The sequence below is a fragment of the Rattus norvegicus genome, chromosome 6 (genome assembly GCF_021556685.1).
Source record: "Rattus norvegicus strain SHRSP/BbbUtx chromosome 6, alternate assembly SHRSP_T2T, whole genome shotgun sequence".
Lineage (NCBI taxonomy): Eukaryota > Metazoa > Chordata > Mammalia > Rodentia > Muridae > Rattus > Rattus norvegicus.
In genome coordinates, this window is record NC_141539.1 from 6618584 (window position 1) to 6634180 (window position 15597).

Below are 15597 nucleotides of genomic sequence, written 5' to 3' on the forward strand. Positions count from 1 at the left end.
CAGCACCATTTGTTGAAAATGCTATCTTTTTTCCATTGGACGATTTTAGCTCCTTTGTCAAGTGACCATAGGTGTGTATGTTCATTACTTCAATTCATTGATCTATCTGCCTGTCTCTGTACCAAGACCATACAGGTTTTATTACTATTGCTCTATAATACTGCTTGAGGGCAGGGATGGTGATTCCCCCAGAAGTTCTTTTATTGTTGAGGATAGTTTACTGTAAATACCCTGGGGTTTTTCTTATTCCAAATGAATTGCAAATTGCTCTTTTTAACTCCTTGAAGAATTGAGTTGGAATTTTGATGGGCATTGCATTGAATCTGTAGATTACATTGGGCAAAATGGCCATTTTAACTATATTAATCCTGCCAATCTATGAGCATGGGCGGTCTTTCCATCTTCTGAATTCTTCAATTTCTTTCTTCAGAAAATTGAAGTTCTTGTCATACAGATCTTTCACTTGCTTGGTTAGTGTCACAATGAGGTGTTTTATGTTATTTAGGACTATTGTGAAGGGTGTCATTTCCCTCATTTCTTTCTCAGCCTGTTTATCCTTTGAGTAGAGGAAGCCTACTGAATTGTTTGAGTTAATTTTATACCCAGCCTTTTTACTGAACTTGTTTATTAGGCAGTATCTTTTCCATCACAGTAAATGACTGTAAAATCCATGATAAGAAAACAACACTTACAAGTGCATACTTAGTGTTTCTCATTAGGGTTAGGGTTAGGGTTAGGTATTATATAAGCATTAAAAGTGGATTTTTAAAAAATAACAAGAATTTTATAAAAATTATGACACTTTCTCAATGAATTCTCTAAGTTCTTGACATTCCTTGATTCAAGTAGAACAACACAGGAAATCATTACTGTTTTGAGTTTTCACCCATACTTTCCCAAAGCATGCCAGTATCTATTCTGAGACAGTGAAAGACTGTAAAATCAAAGAATCACAAAGAACACTTAGTAGTGCATACTTGATGTTTCTCATTAGGGTTAAGGTTAGGGTTAGGGTTAGGGTTAGGTTTTATATGAGCATTAAATGTGATTTTTAGAGAAAATAACACGAATTTTTCAAAAATAATGTCACTTTCTCAGTGAAATTTGTAAGTTCTGTCTTGGCCTTGCTTGATTCTAGTAGAACAACAAAGGAAATCATTACTCTTTTGAGTATCCACAAATATTTTTCCCAAACCAAGGCAGTATCTTTTCCATGACAGTTAATGACTATAAAATCAATGATTTGCAAACAAAAATTAAAAGTGCATACTTATTGTTTCTCATTAGGGTTAGGATTATGGTTAGGGTCAGGTTAAGGGTTAGAGTTAGGGTTAGGGTTAGGGTTAGGGCTTGGGTTAGGTTTTAGATGAGCATTAAAAGTGTTTTTTTTAAATAACAAGAATTTTACTAAAATAATGTCACTTTCTCAATGAAATCTGTAAGTTCTCTCAGCACTCCTTTATTCAAGTAGAAGAATAAAGAAAATCATTACTCTTTGAGTTTTCACAAACATTTTCAGAAACCAAAGCAGTATCTTTGTGACAGTAAATGACTATAAAGTCAACGATTCTCAAACAACACTTAGAAGAGCATACTTAGTGTTCCTCATTAGGGTTACGGTAAGGGTTAAGGTTAAGTCAGTATTTATTCTGTGACAGGAAATGACTGAACTATCAATGTTTGGCAAGCAACACTTAAAAGTGCACACATATTGTTTCTAATTAGGGTTAGGATTAGGGTTAGGGTTAGGGTTAGGGTTACACTTACAGTTATGGTTATGGTTAGGTTTTATATGAGCATTAAAAGTGTTTTTTTTAAATAACAAGAATTTTACTAAAATAATGTCCCTTTCTCATTAGGGTTATGCTTATGTTGTTGTAAAATTATAAAAAATAAAAGTCTTCTTATCTGCTCTTCGTCTGGCACTGCGGTGTTCCAAGATATCTGCTAGATATCTTAATTCTCAGTCAGCAAAGCCTCTCAGAGTTGTTGCCCCAATTCCTTGGACTTTTGGGGGGCTGAAAGTGGTTATTCTAAAGTTGTTTTTATAAGGAATTTAGAAATGGTTGTAATTTAGCAGGGAGGAATTAGCTAGATTGAGTTGTACAGTCATAATCTCATTTGGTAGCTAGACTAGGTTCATATCTTTGCTTTGGTTAGAATTTATTTTTCAAAAAAGTTTAAAAGTACAAGTCCTTCTATTGATATCATTACAAACTTCTGAGTTTATTACACATGTGAGTTAAGGGCCAAATAGCAAATTCATAGCTCTGAGTTTGTTAGAATACTTTCAAGATAATAAGTCCAGCTTACCTTATATAGGTAGTTTTCAAAAACTACAGAATATGAGATTTAAGGTTATTTATCTTTTGTTGAGACATATCGGCTCCTAACAGTTCCCCTTTGGCAGATTTAATGAAGAATTTAAACATCTCTACCTCCAGGTGAGGCAGTACTTTGTGGCTAGGCAGCCACTGGACAAAACTGTCTGTTTCATCTGCAGACTAATACTGTCCAGAAAAGGACAAATTATGCAGAATAGTTGACTGATAAGACCTGCCAAGGGTGATCAGCCCGTCAAAATCTGCATTTCAAGAATCTGTCAGTTGATTTTGGGTCAGAAGGCTGAAGACTTGCACTCACATGTTGCTAACAGAGGACTATGCTAGTGGAGATTTGTCTCTACAACCTCTTAGTTCTAGAAGCCATGTTAGGCTTCCTATGTCTATAGATATTTGATCATTCTCAGATTTCTGATGGGGTTGAAGACTGATTGTAGTCTCATAGCCCATCAGGCTGATTAACTCTGAAAATACATATTTTATTAGTTATCAGATAGTATACAAGCTAGCCAGGATATAACATACATTTTAAGCTTTTCTTAAGCTAGAATGGATAACAAAATGTTCTGTTTAACTGATAAAGTGTTGGACTGGGTGTTAGATATATTTTATGCTTTTAATAACAAAATGACAATAGTTGTACTCAGCTTAGACGTGAGAGAAAAGTTTTTTTTTTTTAATTAACAAATAGGGTGAAATGTGGGATGATGTCACAGGTGAGGCAGGTAAAAGATAGAATGAAGCCTGTCATTGGATGAGAAGGATGGGTGGGAGAAAAGTTTGAAGGAAGAGGAGGAGACAGAAATGGAAGAGGGGAGGAGAAAGAGAGTAGTCACGGGACAACATGGAAGATTCCATGCTGTATCTTTACAGGTTGTTATGACTGTTCTTAAAGGATGGATGTGTACCAGGCATTGTATCTTATCAATTGGATCAGAGGTTACTGGGCTGTGTGTTCTGTCTTGTGGAGAATTTAGTTTGGGATGAAAGACCCCAGCTTAGCAGCAGTAACGCCATTTTACAAGGCTGTACTTAAGATGACTGGTTCAGAGAAAGGTTAGAACACTGAGTACACAGCGGCTGCCAAGCAAGATGTGTTTGGTTGAAGGCCTGGCAACAGGACGACTGCAGTTGAGCACCTGACAATGAAAAAAAGCCCCGGGAGAGGTCCCACACCCTGGTGGGGGGCCGAGTCAGTCGTTATGTTCCAAGAAGGTAGCTAAGAAACTTGCCCCCGGGCTGAACCCTTGGGGGGGCCGAGTCAGTCGTTATGTTTCAGGAAGGTAGCTAGGAAACTTGCCCCCGGGCTAAACCCTTGCCATATTAGAATCCACCAATTATATCCCTGTAACCATGCATCTGCTTCTGTATGCTTGCTTCTGCTCCCCAAAATCCTATAAAAGCCCATCCTTGGTTCCGTGGGGCGCGCCAGTCCCCCGAGTGACTGAAGCGCCCGCAGGTGCCTGTGCCTGTGTATCCCGACAATAAACCAAATCCTCTTGCTGATTGCATCCTGTGGTGTCTCGGTCTGGTCTTTGGAGTTGGAGGGTCTCCATCCCGAGGGAAAGTTCTCCCTGAGAGCTTTTCATTTGGTGCATTGGCCGGGAAAGGAGATCCTCCACCCAGGGACCACCGACCACCCACTGGGAGGTAAGCCGGCCGGCGTCTGTCTGTCTGTCTGATTTTGTCTCGTTCTGCCTTATTCTGTCTGTTCTGTGAGCGCTCAGCCAGGTCTGTTCTGTGAGCGCTCAGCCAGGTTCTGTGAGCGCTCAGCCAGGTCTGTTCTGTGAGCGCTCAGCCAGGTCTGTTCTGTGAGCGCTCAGCCAGGTTGTTTGGAATTTGGGCGGGACGAAGAAGGAGCTGACGAGCTCGGACTTCTCGCCCCGCAGCCCTGGAAGACGTTCCAAGGGTGCTAGGGGCCCGACTTTTCGGGCCCCAATCTGGGAGAGGAGAAAGATCCGGACTAACGGCACCTCTGTCTGTATTTTTGGCTTTCAGAGGGCCCCGGACTTTTGCCACCTCTATCTGACTTTTTGCTTTCAGTTTGGTACCAAAGCCGTGCAGCACGCCTGTCTGTTGTTTGTTTGACTGTTGGTGTTGTTTGTTTTCTCTGTGTTCTAATCTTCCTTAGAACTAACATGGGACAGTCCCTAACAACGCCCCTAAGTCTCACTCTTGATCATTGGAAAGACGTCCACGACCGGGCACACAACCAGTCCGTCGAGGTTAAAAAAGGAAAATGGCAGACTCTCTGCACATCCGAGTGGCCCACCTTCGGAGCCGGATGGCCAGTGAATGGCACATTTAATAAGATCATTATTTTACAGGTTAAAGATCGGGTCGTCCACGGACATCCTGACCAGGTTCCTTATATTATCACTTGGGAGAGTCTTGCCTTATACCCCCCCCCCCCCTTGGGCGGAACCCTTCGTGGACCCGAATTGGCCTCCCCTCAACCCCCAGCTTGTCCCCTCGGCCCCGCCCGGTTTGCTGGCCCCGTCTTCCTCTCTCTACCCCACTCTAATTAAATCAGAGCCTTCTAAGAAACCTGTCCTCCCGGCAGACTCAAACTCCCCTCTCATAGATCTTCTCTCTGAAGATCCTCCTCCCCCATATCGTTTACCTACAGGCCCGGCTGAAACGGAGGAGGCAGAGCTGCCGGCCAGATCAGTTGCCGGGCCACAGTCTGATAAGGGTTTCTCCCCTGTCGCAGGGAGATTGCGCAATAAGCGCGAGGTGATGCCAGATACAACCTCCCAGGCTTTTCCACTTAGACAGGGAACCGGTGGCCAGACCCAATACTGGCTGTTTTCAGCAGCTGACATTTACAATTGGAAACAACACAACCCTTCTTTCTCCAAAGATCCGGTGGCACTCACCGACCTAATAGAATCTGTTTTACTTACCCACCAGCCTACTTGGGATGACTGCCAACAGCTCTTACAGGCTCTCTTAACCTCAGAAGAAAAACAAAGAGTGTTCCTAGAGGCCAGAAAGCATGTTCTGGGAGATGATGGGCGTCCCACCCAGCTGCCTGAGGAAATTGATGCTGCATTCCCACTTAAGAGACCAAACTGGGATTTTAATACAGCCGAAGGTAAGGGACACCTACGCCTTTATCGCCAGTTGCTTCTAGCGGGTCTCCGAGGGGCTATACGACGCCCTACTAATTTGGCTCAGGTAAAACAGGTATTACAGGAAGCAGGGGAAACTCCCTCCGCCTTTCTAGAGAGACTTAAGGAGGCCTACCGTATGTACACTCCCTATGACCCAGATGACCCAGGACAAATGACGAGTGTCTCTATGTCCTTCATCTGGCAGGCTGCTCCAGATATCAGGACTAAGTTACAGAGGTTAGAAAATTTACAGAGCTATACATTACAGGATTTACTTAAAGAAGCTGAAAAGATTTTTAATAAGAGAGAGATAAAAAAAAAAAAAACAAAGAATTGAGTCGAATCTTGGCCGCCGTAGTTCAGGGCCAAGAAAAGAAGAGAGATAGGGGGGAGCTCGAAAGGGGCTGAAGCTGGATAAAGATCAATGTGCTTATTACAAAGAGAAAGGGCACTGGGCCAGAGAGTGCCCCAAGAAGCCTGGCGGACCCCGAAAGCCTCGACCACGAACCTCCCTCTTGGCTCTAGATAAAGATTAGGGAGGTCAGGGCCAGGAGCCCCCCCTGAGCCCAGGGTAATGCTTAAAGTTGGGGGGCAGCTGGTTACTTTCCTGGTAGACACAGGAGCCCAGCATTCAGTCCTCACCCAAGCTTCAGGACAACTCAGCGACCGGATGGCCTGGGTACAAAGAGCTACTGGTGAGAAACAATACCGATGGACTACGGACCGCCGGGTTCAGCTGGCTACCGGTAAGGTGACCCATTCCTTCTTACATGTTCTGGACTGCCCGTACCCTCTGCTGGGCCGTGACCTGCTCACCAAACTAAAAGCACAAATTCATTTTGAAGAAAGAGGGGCCCAAATAACTGGCCCCCACGGAACTCCCCTTCAAGTTCTAACCCTATGAACCGGGACAGGACACTGGCTTGGGCAGAGACTGGTGGGATGGGGTTGGCGCTCCAACAGCCCCCCTTAATTACAACTCCAGTCTCCATAAAACAATACCCCCTGTCACATGAAGCTTATCAAGGTATAAGGCCTCACATTATGAGGCTTCTGGATCAAGGCATCCTAGTCCCCTGCCGGTCGCCTTGGAATACGCCTCTTCTGCCTGTTAAGAAACCCGGCACTGGAGATTATAGGCCAGTACAAGACTTGAGAAAGGTCAACAAGAGGATAGAAGATATTCATCCGACTGTTCCAAACCCTTACAATTTGCTCAGTAACTGTTCATCGATGAGAAACAGGGGTATGCTAAAGGGGTCCTAACACAAAGGTTGGGACTCTGAAAACGCCCTGTGGCCTACCTGTCTAAGAAATTGGACCCTGTGGCCTCCGGCTGGCCACCGTGCCTAAAGATGGTGGCTGCTATTGCTGTCCTGATCAAGGACGCTGGAAAATTGACTTTGGGACAGCCACTCACCATCCTAGCACCCCACGCAGTGGAGGCCTTGGTAAAGCAGCCCCCAGACCGCTGGCTCTCTAATTCTCACACCAAGCCTTGTTGCAGAACGGGTTCAGTTTGGGCCCGTAGTCGCCCTCAATCCTGCCACCTTGCTTCCTCTACCAGAGGAGACAAAACACGGATGACAACAGCTTCTTGGCAGAGGGAGAGCGAAAGGCTGGAGCTGCGGTCACTACGGAGGACAAAGTGATTTGGGCGAAAGCCCTGCCTGCTGGTACCTCTGCACAACGGGCTGAACTCATCGCCTTGACTCAGGCGCTCAAGATGGCAAAAGGTAAGAGGCTAAATATATATACAGACAGCCGTTATGCCTTTGCCACGGCACACATCCACAGGGAGATCTACCGGAGGCGGGGGCTGCTCACATCTGAGGGTAAAAATAAGGCTGAAATTCTGGCCCTCTTAGAAGCCCTATTCTTGCCCAAAAGACTGAGTATTATACATTGTCCAGGACACCAAAAAGGGCACAACCCAGAGGCACGAAGAAACCGGCTGGCCGATGCCACGGCGCGAGAAGCGGCCATGAGCAAACAAATCTTGACCTTAAATAGCCCAGACCAACCCACGCCCCCACCAGTGGGACAAACTAGTTGGGTTTATGCCCATGAGGACATAGAGCTCCTAAAAAAATGGGGGCCATCTACCACCCTCAACTAAAACAGTGGGTCTACAAAGGACTTTTGAATTGATCTCCTTTTTACATAAGAAGATAAAAACCTTACTAGATTGGGAAGAGATAAATCTGTGTTTTTTTTTAATTGGGACAAAGCGATACAAAAGGTGACTGAGAGTTACAAAGCGTGCGCTCAGGTTAACCTGGGAAGGACCATGATTGGACAAGGAGTTCGTCCTAGGGGACACCGTCCCGACATCCATTGAGAAATTGATTTTACTGAAATTAAACCAGGTATATATGGATACAAGTATCTCCTAGTGTTTATAGACACCTTCTCAGGATGGGTCGAAGCCTTCCCCACAAAGCACGAGACTACAAAAATGGTCACCAAGAAGCTCCTCGAGGAAATCTTTCCCAGGTATGACATGCCTCAAGCGTTGGGGTCGGACAACGGGCCCGCTTTCGTCTCCCAAGTAAGTCAGTTGGTGGCCAAATTGCTGGGGATTGATTGGAAATTACATTGTGCCTATAGACCCCAGAGTTCAGGTCAGGTAGAACACATGAATAAAACAATTAAGGAGACTTTATCTAAACTTACGCTTGCAACTGGCTCAAAGGATTGGGTGGCCCTCCTTCCCCTAGTTCTATATCGGGCCCGGAATACCCCGGGCCCCCATGGTCTAACTCCTTTTGAAATAATATATGGAACACCACCCCCATTTGTCCATTTCTTTGATTCAAACATTGCTGATTTTGCTGACAGCCCTTCTCTGAGGGCCCATTTACAGGCCCTACAGATTGTGCAGAGAGACGTCTGGAGACCTTTGGCCGCTGCTTACCAGGACAAGCTTGAACATCTGGTGGTGCCACACCCGTTCCAGATTGGAGACACCGTGTGGGTGCGCAGACACCAGACCAAGAATCTCGAGCCACGGTAGAAAGGACCCTACACCATCCTCCTGACTACCCCGACCGCCCTAAAGGTAGACGGAGTCGCGGCTTAGATCCACGCACCACACGTCAAGGCAGTCCGGTCTGAGGAATTGACTAATCACAACACTACACCCCAGACATGGAGAGTTCAGTGTACTCCAAACCCCTTAAAGTTAAAACTCCTACGTGGCTCCTCCTAGCCCTTTTGTGGCTTAGAGTCAGTGGGGGAATAAGCCCCCACCAGACAGAAATTTCTTGACCAAGTCGAGTGAAAGATTTCACTCAAAGTTAACAAAAAAAAAATGGGGAAATGAAAGACCCCAGCTTAGCAGCAGTAACGCCATTTTACAAGGCTGTACTTAAGATGACTGGTTCAGAGAAAGGTTAGAACACTGAGTACACAGCGGCTGCCAAGCAAGATGTGTTTGGTTGAAGGCCTGGCAACAGGACGACTGCAGTTGAGCACCTGACAATGAAAAAAAGCCCCGGGAGAGGTCCCACACCCTGGTGGGGGGCCGAGTCAGTCGTTATGTTCCAAGAAGGTAGCTAAGAAACTTGCCCCCGGGCTGAACCCTTGGGGGGGCCGAGTCAGTCGTTATGTTTCAGGAAGGTAGCTAGGAAACTTGCCCCCGGGCTAAACCCTTGCCATATTAGAATCCACCAATTATATCCCTGTAACCATGCATCTGCTTCTGTATGCTTGCTTCTGCTCCCCAAAATCCTATAAAAGCCCATCCTTGGTTCCGTGGGGCGCGCCAGTCCCCCGAGTGACTGAAGCGCCCGCAGGTGCCTGTGCCTGTGTATCCCGACAATAAACCAAATCCTCTTGCTGATTGCATCCTGTGGTGTCTCGGTCTGGTCTTTGGAGTTGGAGGGTCTCCATCCTGAGGGAAAGTTCTCCCTGAGAGCTTTTCAGGGAGAGTGTGTGGCGGCAGAAACACTGGGCTGTCATTGTGAATTAGGATGTTTGCTTCTGGCAAGATATCTAGCAGGTATTTTGGGGTACTGCGACGGACGTAGTGGAGGATAAAAGACAGCATTTTATTTTTTATTATCTTTACAGCAACAATACTCAAAATATAAAAGACACAGAAAATATTTCTGAAAAAGATCAAGAGTTTTTGGAAAATAAACCTCAGAATCTTAAAGACACCAAAAATATCTGAGGAAAAAAAACTGACAATTTTTTACATAACAATCCTGAAAATACATGAGACTCAGAACATAGTTCAGAAAAACTTCAAGAATTTTGAGGAAATTGAAAGGTAGAAGTTTTAAGGTTGCCCCCTAGACAAAAGTTTAGAGCAGAAGAAGAAACTGGTTGAGCCCTGGAACTGCGATTACTCCAGCCGGTTCGACAACTCTCTCCCAGGAACTAGCTGACAATAAAGTTAAATTAAAATCTTAAAGAACAATCTTGAGAAGCAGGAAGCTTCTCCCAGGAACTGGTGGACCATAAAGTTAAACAATCTTGAGAAACAGGAAGCTCCTCCTTGTGACTTTTCACTGGTATTCTCGATGTTTTCCAATGACACCCTCCCTACACCCTTGGGTTGTGGTTTCTTCCTTTAAATTCCCCTCCTCTTAGCTACTGGTGGTCGAACTCCTCTGCCCCTAGTGGGATACGAGCCTCAACCCCAGTGCACTGGTTACTATCAATAAACCTCATGTAAATTACAACAAGGACAGTCTTTTTTTTTTTTTAAAGATTTATTTATTATATATAAGTACATTGTCATTGTTTTCAGACGTACCAGAAGAGGGTGTCAGATCTCATTACAGACGGTTGTGAGCCACCATATGCTTGCTGGGAATTGAACTCAGGACCTCTGGAAGAGCAGTCCATGCTCTTAATCACTGAGCCATCTCTCCAGCCCCAACAAGGACAGTCTTATGTGAGTTTTTTTTCTTTTTCTCATCTTTATTAACTTGAGTATTTCTTATTTACATTTCGATTGTTATTACCCTTCCCCGTTTCCAGGCCAACATCCCCCTAACCCCTACACCTCCCCTTCTATATGGGTGTTCCCCTTCCCATCCTCCCCCCATTACCGCCCTCCCCCAACAATCACATTCACTGGGGGTTCAGTCTTGGCAGGAACAAGGGCTTCCCCTTCCACTGGGGCTCTTACTAGGCTATTCATTGCTATGTATGCAGTTGGACTTCAGGGTCAGTCCATGCTTTGGGTAGTGGCTTAGTCCCTGGAAGCTCTGGTTGGTTGTCATTGTTGTTCATATGGGGTCTCAAGCCCCTTCAAGCTCTTTCAGTCCTAAGATTCCTTCAACTGGGGTCCCGTTCTCAGTTCCTTTGTTTGGCTGCATCTCTCAGGTGATATCTACATCTGGTTTCTGTCAGCCTGCACTTCTTTGCTTTATTCATCTTATCTACTTTGGTGGCTGAATATGTATGGGCCACATGTGAGGCAGGCTCTGAATGGGTGTTCCTTCAGCCTCTGCTCTAAACTTTGCCTCCCTATTCCCTGCCAAGGGTATTCTTGTTCCCCTTTTAAAGAAGGAGTGAAGCATCCGCATTTTGGTCATCCTTCTTGAGTTTCATGTGATCTGTGCATTTAGGGTAATTCAAGCATTTGGGCTAATAGCCACTTATCAATGAGTGCATACCATGTGTGTTTTTCTGTGATTGGGTTACCTCAGGATGATATTTTCCAGTTCCATCCATTTGCCTATAAATTTCATAAAGTCATTGTTTTTGATAGCTGAGTAGTATTCCATTGTGTAGATGTACCACATTTTCTGTATCCATTCCTCTGTTGAAGGGCATCTGGGTTCTTTCCAGCTTCTGGCTATTATAAATAAGGCTGCTATGAACATAGTGGAGCATGTGTCTTTGTTACATATTGGGGCATCTTTTGGGTATATGCCCAAGAGAGGTATGGCTGGGTCCTCAGGTAGTTCAATGTCCAATTTTCTGAGGAGCCTCCAGACTGATTTCCAGAATGGTTGTATCAGTCTGCAATCCCACCAATGATGGAGGAGTGTTTCTCTTTCTCCACATCCTCGCCAGCATCTGCTGTCACCTGAGTTTTTGATCTTAGCCATTCTAACTAGTGTGAGGTGAAATCTCAGGGTTGTTTTGATTTGCATTTCCCTTATGACTAAGGATGTTGAACATTTCTTTTTTTTTTCTTGCTTATTTTATAATTTTATTGTTTCATTTCATTTCATTTTTCTTTTATTATATTTTAATTTTTTTAAAAATTTTTTTTAATTTATTTAATACGTAATAATAATTCTTTGGTTTCCTGGTAAACATCCCCCTCCCCCCCTTCCTTATGGGTCTTCCCCTCCCAACCATCCCCCCATTGCCGCCCTCCCCCCAACAGTCTAGTTCACTGGGGGTTCAGTCTTAGCAGGACCCAGGGCTTCCCCTTCCACTGGTGCTCTTACTAGGATATTCATTGCTACCTATGAGGTCAGAGTCCAGGATCAGTCCATGCATAGTCTTTAGGTAGTGGCTTAGTCCCTGGAAGCTCTGGTTGCTTGGCATTGTTGTACATATGGGGTCTCGAGCCCCTTCAAGCTCTTCCAGTTCTTTCTCTGATTCCTTCAACGGGGGTCCTATTCTCAGTTTAGTGGTTTGCTGCTGGCATTCGCCTCTGTATTTGCTGTATTCTGGCTGTGTCTCTCAGGAGAGATCTACATCCGTCTCCTGTCGGTCTGCACTTCTTTGCTTCATCCATCTTGTCTAATTGGGTGGCTGTATATGTATGGGCCACATGTGGGGCAGGCTCTGAATGGGAGTTCCTTCAGTCTCTGTTTTAATCTTTGCCTCTCTCTTCCCTGCCAAGGGTATTCTTGTTCCCCTTTTAGAGAAGGAGTGAAGCATTCACATTTTGATCATCCGTCTCGAGTTTCATTTGTTCTAGGCATCTAGGGTAATTCAAGCATTTGGGCTAATAGCCACTTATCAGTGAGTGCATACCATGTATGTCTTTCTGTGTTTGGGTTAGCTCACTCAGGATGATATTTTCCAGTTCCAACCATTTGCCTACGAATTTCATAAAGCCGTTGTTTTTGATAGCTGAGTAATATTCCATTGTGTAGATGTACCATATTTTCTGTATCCATTCCTCTGTTGAAGGGCATCTGGGTTCTTTCCAGCTTCTGGCTATTATAAATAAGGCTGCGATGAACATAGTGGAGCACGTGCCTTTTGTATATGTTGGGGCATCTTTTGGGTATATGCCCAAGAGAGGTATAGCTGGATCCTCAGGCAGTTCAATGTCCAATTTTCTGAGGAACCTCCAGACTGATTTCCAGAATGGTTGTACCAGTCTGCAATCCCACCAACAATGGAGGAGTGTTCCTCTTTCTCCGCATCCTCGCCAGCATCTGCTGTCACCTGAGTTTTTGATCTTAGCCATTCTCACTGGTGTGAGGTGAAATCTCAGGGTTGTTTTGATTTGCATTTCCCTTATGACTAAAGATGTTGAACATTTCTTTAGGTGTTTCTCAGCCATTCGGCATTCCTCAGCTGTGAATTCTTTGTTCAGCTCTGAACCCCATTTTTTAATAGGGTTATTTGTCTCCCTGCGGTCTAACTTCTTGAGTTCTTTGTATATTTTGGATATAAGGCCTCTATCTGTTGTAGGATTGGTAAAGATCTTTTCCCAATCTGTTGGTTGCCGATTTGTCCTAACCACGGTGTCCTTTGCCTTACAGAAGCTTTGCAGTTTTATGAGATCCCATTTGTCGATTCTTGATCTTAGAGCATAAGCCATTGGTGTTTTGTTCAGGAAATTTTTTCCAGTGCCCATGTGTTCCAGATGCTTCCCTAGTTTTTCTTCTATAAGTTTGAGTGTATCAGGTTTGATGTGGAGGTCCTTGATCCACTTGGACTTAAGCTTTGTACAGGGTGATAAGCATGGATCGATCTGCATTCTTCTACATGTTGACCTCCAGTTGAACCAGCACCATTTGCTGAAAATGCTATCTTTTTTCCATTGGATGGTTTTGGCTCCTTTGTCAAAAATCAAGTGACCATAGGTGTGTGGGTTCATTTCTGGGTCTTCAATTCTATTCCATTGGTCTATCTGTCTGTCTCTGTACCAATACCATGCAGTTTTTATCACTATTGCTCTGTAATACTGCTTGAGTTCAGGGATAGCGATTCCCCCTGAAGTCCTTTTATTGTTGAGGATAGTTTTAGCTATCCTGGGTTTTTTGTTATTCCAGATGAATTTGCAAATTGTTCTGTCTAACTCTTTGAAGAATTGGATTGGTATTTTGATGGGGATTGCATTGAATCTGTAGATCGCTTTTGGTAAAATGGCCATTTTTACTATATTAATCCTGCCAATCCATGAGCATGGGAGATCTTTCCATCTTCTGAGGTCTTCTTCAATTTCTTTCTTCAGTGTCTTGAAGTTCTTATTGTACAGATCTTTTACTTGCTTGGTTAAAGTCACACCGAGGTACTTTATATTATTTGGGTCTATTATGAAGGGTGTCGTTTCCCTAATTTCTTTCTCGGCTTGTTTCTCTTTTGTGTAGAGGAAGGCTACTGATTTATTTGAGTTAATTTTATACCCAGCCACTTTGCTGAAGTTGTTTATCAGCTTTAGTAGTTCTCTGGTGGAACTTTTGGGATCAGTTAAATAAACTATCATATCATCTGCAAATAGTGATATTTTGACTTCTTCTTTTCCGATCTGTATCCCCTTGACCTCCTTTTGTTGTCTGATTGCTCTGGCTAGAACTTCAAGAACTATATTGAATAAGTAGGGAGAGAGTGGGCAGCCTTGTCTAGTCCCTGATTTTAGTGGGATTGCTTCGAGTTTCTCTCCATTTAGTTTAATGTTAGCTACTGGTTTGCTGTATATGGCTTTTACTATGTTTAGGTATGGGCCTTGAATTCCTATTCTTTCCAGGACTTTTATCATGGAGGGGTGTTGAATTTTGTCAAATGCTTTCTCAGCATCTAATGAAATGATCATGTGGTTTTGTTCTTTCAGTTTGTTTATATAATGGATCACGTTGATGGTTTTCCGTATATTAAACCATCCCTGCATGCCTGGGATGAAACCTACTTGATCATGGTGGATGATTGTTTTGATGTGCTCTTGGATTCGGTTTGCCAGAATTTTATTGAGTATTTTTGCATCGATATTCATAAGGGAAATTGGTCTGAAGTTCTCTTTCTTTGTTGGGTCTTTGTGTGGTTTAGGTATAAGAGTAATTGTGGCTTCATAGAAGGAATTCGGGAGTGATCCATCTGTTTCAATTTTGTGGAATAGTTTGGATAATATTGGTATGAGGTCTTCTATGAAGGTTTGATAGAATTCTGCACTAAACCCGTCTGGACCTGGGCTCTTTTTGGTTGGGAGACCTTTAATGACTGCTTCTATTTCCTTAGGAGTTATGGGGTTGTTTAACTGGTTTATCTGTTCCTGATTTAACTTCGGTACCTGATATTTGTCTAGATGTTGAACATTTCTTTAGGTGCTTCTCAGCCATTCCGCATTCCTGAGCTATGAATTCTTTGTTTAGCTCTAAACCCCATTTTTTAATAGGGCTATTTGTCTCCCTCCAGTCTAACTTCATGAGTCCTTTGTATATTTTGGAAATGAGCCCTCTATCAGTTGTAGGATTGGTAAAGATCTTTTCCCAATCTGTTGGTTGCCATTTGTCCTAACAACAGTGTCCTTTGCCTTACAGAAGCTTGTAGTTTTATGAGATCCCATTGTTCGATTCTTGATCTTAAAGCATAAGCCATTGGTGTTTTGTTCAGGAAATTTTCTCCAATGCCCATGTGATCTAGATTCTTCCCCACTTTTTCTTCTATTAGTTTGAGTGTATCTGGTTTGATGTGGAGGTCCTTGATCCACTTGGACTTAAGCTTTGTACAGGGTCATAAAAATGGATTGATCTGCATTCTTCTACATGCTGACCTCCAGTTGAACCAGCACCATTTGCTGAAAATGCTATCTTTTTTCCATTGGATGGTTTTGGCTCCTTTGTCAAAAATCAAGTGACCATAGGTGTGTGGGTTCATTTCTGGGTCTTAAATTCTATTCTACTGGTCTATCTGACTGTCCCAGGACCAATACCATACAGTATTTATCACTATTCCTCTGTAATACTGCTTGAGTTTAGGGATAGTGGGAT

The 15597-nt window shown here is 43.7% G+C and overlaps 1 non-coding gene across 1 annotated transcript; it reads left to right on the forward strand.

The window, feature by feature from the left end:
• The first annotated feature begins 5900 nt into the window (after positions 1 to 5900).
• Positions 5901 to 9307, forward strand: LOC134479298 (uncharacterized). The gene is made up of 2 exons (XR_015622187.1): positions 5901 to 6204; positions 8300 to 9307. It is a non-coding gene; the product is annotated as an uncharacterized LOC134479298 (transcript).
• The last annotated feature ends 6290 nt before the right edge of the window (positions 9308 to 15597 follow it).